Source organism: Schistocerca piceifrons, unplaced genomic scaffold, assembly GCF_021461385.2.
Source record: "Schistocerca piceifrons isolate TAMUIC-IGC-003096 unplaced genomic scaffold, iqSchPice1.1 HiC_scaffold_351, whole genome shotgun sequence".
NCBI lineage: Eukaryota > Metazoa > Arthropoda > Insecta > Orthoptera > Acrididae > Schistocerca > Schistocerca piceifrons.
This window is the reverse complement of record NW_025728572.1, coordinates 225,001-230,000: the sequence shown is the minus strand read 5'-3', so window position 1 is coordinate 230,000 and position 5,000 is coordinate 225,001. Positions and strand designations below refer to the sequence as shown.

Here is a 5,000-nt window from a genome sequence, read left to right as displayed (position 1 = left end):
CGCCAAGCCGATTAAGACAGCGATGGCGCCACAGTGCCCGCCTTTCGACGCCACCCACAAAGCCTGCAGCCTCTGTCGACCATAGCACCCAATCTCCAGTGGCTCTGCCGCACGAAGCCGTGGACCGGCAATGACTCCACCCGCACCCGTTCGTGCACCACCCCAACCGCCAAACGCGCACCTCCAGCGGATGAACGGCGGACGTTTCCCGCACTCGTAAAGTGCAATCCACCCCTATAACGTGCGTTTCATGAAGAGTTATTGCCAATATGCGACATTCCCGCTGTCCCTATACATGAGCCGCGACCTGTACCACTTACGAGCGAGAGACGCGATCGCGTTGCTCACTGTACGGCGTCCGATACCGAGCCATCAGCATGTCGGTCCCCATGCGCGTTGCACTCGCACTCGCAGTCGCAAAAACGTGGGGCAAATATATTACGCGGAAGAGTTATAACAGACCGAGCCCCACTGCATGAGGGGAGTCTTTGTCACTAATGTACACAGATGGAACATTTTGGACTGGAACCAGATTACCCGTACACACGGCGCTGATTAGTAATCAATGCAGAGCCATCAAACTACAGAATATATATACAACTGTCCGTATACATGCTGAAAGAGTCTGCCCACAATGGGAACCACACGTCAGCCAGCCACTCTGATCACGCACCACTCTCTGCTTCTAACGGGCGCACATACAATATGTAAGCACCAGCATGGAACAACATCCAGTGCATCCTCTCCGCCACATTACACAATCCACACTATCACAACCAGACCAGGAGGTCCATGCGGAAAATACAATATCCCACCCTTTCGACATCCACCATTGCGCAGATCAGGCACCAACACCCACACATGTCCTATACAACGGTGCACCCAACATCACAATAGTACCTCCTGTCACAGCGCACAAACAATGACATGAGTCAAAGACACAGGTCTGACACAAGCATAGAATTGGAGCGCCGCCTCTAATAAGCCAAAGGTGCATCCTGACGTGACAAATCTGATCATGTCACAAGCATTCACTTACTATAATCACTATCAACGAACCTGCCGCCCCCGCCCCCCCCCCTACACCTTTCCTTACAACAACGTGTAACCTAACCTAACCTAACCTATGTTGTACCTTAACCTAACCTATGTTGTACCTTAACCTAACCTATGTTGTACCTTAACCTAACCTATGTTGTACCTTAACCTAACCTATGTTGTGCCTTAACCTAACCTATGTTGTGCCTTAACCTAACCTATGTTGTGCCTTAACCTAACCTATGTTGTGCCTTAACCTAACCTATGTTGTGCCTTAACCTAACCTATGTTGTGCCTTAACCTAACCTATGTTGTGCCTTAACCTAACCTATGTTGTGCCTTAACCTAACCTATGTTGTGCCTTAACCTAACCCATGTTGTGCCTTAACCTAACCCATGTTGTGCCTTAACCTAACCCATGTTGTGCCTTAACCTAACCCATGTTGTGCCTTAACCTAACCCATGTTGTGCCTTAACCTAACCCATGTTGTGCCTTAACCTAACCCATGTTGTGCCTTAACCTAACCCATGTTGTGCCTTAACCTAACCCATGTTGTGCCTTAACCTAACCCATGTTGTGCCTTAACCTAACCCATGTTGTGCCTTAACCTAACCCATGTTGTGCCTTAACCTAACCCATGTTGTGCCTTAACCTAACCCATGTTGTGCCTTAACCTAACCCATGTTGTGCCTTAACCTAACCCATGTTGTGCCTTAACCTAACCCATGTTGTGCCTTAACCTAACCCATGTTGTGCCTTAACCTAACCCATGTTGTGCCTTAACCTAACCCATGTTGTGCCTTAACCTAACCCATGTTGTGCCTTAACCTAACCCATGTTGTGCCTTAACCTAACCCATGTTGTGCCTTAACCTAACCCATGTTGTGCCTTAACCTAACCCATGTTGTGCCTTAACCTAACCCATGTTGTGCCTTAACCTAACCCATGTTGTGCCTTAACCTAACCCATGTTGTGCCTTAACCTAACCTATGTTGTGCCTTAACCTAACCCATGTTGTGCCTTAACCTAACCCATGTTGTGCCTTAACCTAACCCATGTTGTGCCTTAACCTAACCCATGTTGTGCCTTAACCTAACCCATGTTGTGCCTTAACCTAACCCATGTTGTGCCTTAACCTAACCCATGTTGTGCCTTAACCTAACCCATGTTGTGCCTTAACCTAACCCATGTTGTGCCTTAACCTAACCCATGTTGTGCCTTAACCTAACCCATGTTGTGCCTTAACCTAACCCATGTTGTGCCTTAACCTAACCCATGTTGTGCCTTAACCTAACCCATGTCGTGCCTTAACCTAACCCACGTCGTGCCTTAACCTAACCCACGTTGTCGCCTAACGTAACCCACGTTGTCGCCTAAACCTGCTCTGTAATTGTTATACGACTCGTTCAATTAGTGTAGTGTTGCCCACCCGCAACCCTCGCAATATAGTTCGCTACTCGCACTCCCCGCTCCCCTGTGTATCGCTTCATGTTAAACACCTTGCAAGTCTTGCTCACTTTCCACATGCTCCTGCTGTACACTGTAATGTGGATGGCAGCAGGACGTACATGCCGCCCCTCCCCACGTCCCCACCTTGCCCCCTGCCTTCGCAAGCTGGTTGGTGAGAACTTTGCATGTTCAATGCCCTCCGCATGCGACGTACTCAGGCTACGTTGTGGTGCGGCCTGTGTCAACTGTCCGCTAATGTCGTACGCGTAAACCACAATCTGTACTGCACATTCGTCCTTATGTACTGAATGATACATCGTGGCACATGTGTGACCGTACAACGACTGCGCCCAAAAACGGCGGACCATACAGTGCAAATATTGTGCACGCAGCTACGTGTCGTCTCCCTATGAGAGCTGGATTGCAGTGTGGTACGCCATAGAGACGTGTGGGAGGAACGGACGCCGTGGATGGCGATCAGCATGAGCTGTCTGTTGATGTATTCGGACCTAGTCGTCTCTCCTCACACACCGTGATGGCATGGTGCACCGCGTTCCATATCTGCGACATGCTACAGAGGCCGGTTGACAGTCGTTCGAGCAATGGACATCGCATACGTACGGGGGCCACCTTCCACGTATTGTCTAGGCGTGCACATTTTGTTGCGTGTATGTGGGCAGACGTAGTGTGGCGTGACACCTGACACAGGCATGCAATAATCGTGGAAGTTGCAAATGGCGATGGACGCCTGCGTTTTCTGGTGAAGTTACGCAAATGAACAAATGGTAACCTGTTGTGGTGCGGTTGTTCTCGCTAGGGGTGAATCGGTGATGGCGACGATAGGTTGAGGTACTAACCGGTTGTTCCAGCGATACCCACCATGCCGACGAAACTGAACGGCATCTGGGTGTGAAGCGATACGCGGCGGTGGCTGGGTGGGACCGTCCCCGGCCGGTGAGGGGGCGCCTCCCGGCGTGCTGGCCGCGCGGTGCGTGGGCGCACGCGCTACAGCCGGCTGGTGGGGGCGGCCAGTGGCAGGCGCGCCGGCCGACGGACGCGGCAGGCGTCGCAGCTGCGCGCCGGCGCACCCTGCGCGCGGCGCCGTGCGGCCAAAGTAGGTCCTCGCGGGCCCGGTGCGAAGCGCGGTGGACATCTTCAGTGTGCTGGTCCGATTGAGGACTGTGTGCGTTGAGGATGCGCTGCCGCCCGGCGCTCGGCGCCGCGACGCCGTCTGCTGCTCGGTCGCCCCAGCGGTTCTCGCTGGTGGTTTGTATCGCAGCTGTGCGGATGTGTTGGCGCGTGCGCTGTGCTGGGAGAGTTCGCTTCGGCACCCAAGTGGGGCTTTTGTCCTTCTGTGGCGCTGGCGTTGGAGCTGCCGGTCACCGTAGGTGGCGCGTGTTGTCTCCCGCCGGCAATGCCACGACAGCACGCTCCCGGGCCTCTGTCGGCAGCGGCAAGCTCAGTTGGGAGCACGGGTGGTCGCACCGAAAGCGTCTACTCGCCTAACTCCGGGCGATTGCGCCTCTCTCGAACCCGACCAAGTACTTGGGACGGCGCTGCGCGCCGCCGGGACCTGAGAGGGTTTCGAGGTGTATTGTGCAGGGGAGCTCAGCCTCCTCCTGTTTGCAGAATGATTGAGCGGACGCTTGCGTGTTCGCGCGGGCCCCCGGGACACACTCCCGGGCGGCCGGCTGCTCAGCTCTAGTTGACGCAGCTCCCTGGTTGATCCTGCCAGTAGTCATATGCTTGTCTCAAAGATTAAGCCATGCATGTCTCAGTACAAGCCGCATTAAGGTGAAACCGCGAATGGCTCATTAAATCAGTTATGGTTCCTTAGATCGTACCCACGTTACTTGGATAACTGTGGTAATTCTAGAGCTAATACATGCAAACAGAGTCCCGACCAGAGATGGAAGGGACGCTTTTATTAGATCAAAACCAATCGGTCGGCTCGTCCGGTCCGTTTGCCTTGGTGACTCTGAATAACTTTGGGCTGATCGCACGGTCCTCGTACCGGCGACGCATCTTTCAAATGTCTGCCTTATCAACTGTCGATGGTAGGTTCTGCGCCTACCATGGTTGTAACGGGTAACGGGGAATCAGGGTTCGATTCCGGAGAGGGAGCCTGAGAAACGGCTACCACATCCAAGGAAGGCAGCAGGCGCGCAAATTACCCACTCCCGGCACGGGGAGGTAGTGACGAAAAATAACGATACGGGACTCATCCGAGGCCCCGTAATCGGAATGAGTACACTTTAAATCCTTTAACGAGTATCTATTGGAGGGCAAGTCTGGTGCCAGCAGCCGCGGCAATTCCAGCTCCAATAGCGTATATTAAAGTTGTTGCGGTTAAAAAGCTCGTAGTTGGATTTGTGTCCCACGCTGTTGGTTCACCGCCCGTCGGTGTTTAACTGGCATGTATCGTGGGACGTCCTGCCGGTGGGGCGAGCCGAAGGCGTGCGACCGCCCCGTGCGTGCTCGTGCGTCCCGAGGCGGACCCCGTTGAAATCCT

The 5,000-nt window shown here is 53.5% G+C and overlaps 1 non-coding gene across 1 annotated transcript in view; it reads left to right on the top strand.

Annotated features, from left to right (window-relative positions):
* Window positions 1–4,203: 4,203 nt before the first annotated feature.
* LOC124746480 overlaps window positions 4,204–5,000 on the top strand; it is a 1,909-nt gene continuing 1,112 nt past the window's right edge. Inside the window, exon 1 of the ribosomal RNA XR_007011335.1 lies at window positions 4,204–5,000. This exon is cut by the window's right edge and continues 1,112 nt beyond it. This is a non-coding gene — a ribosomal RNA (small subunit ribosomal RNA).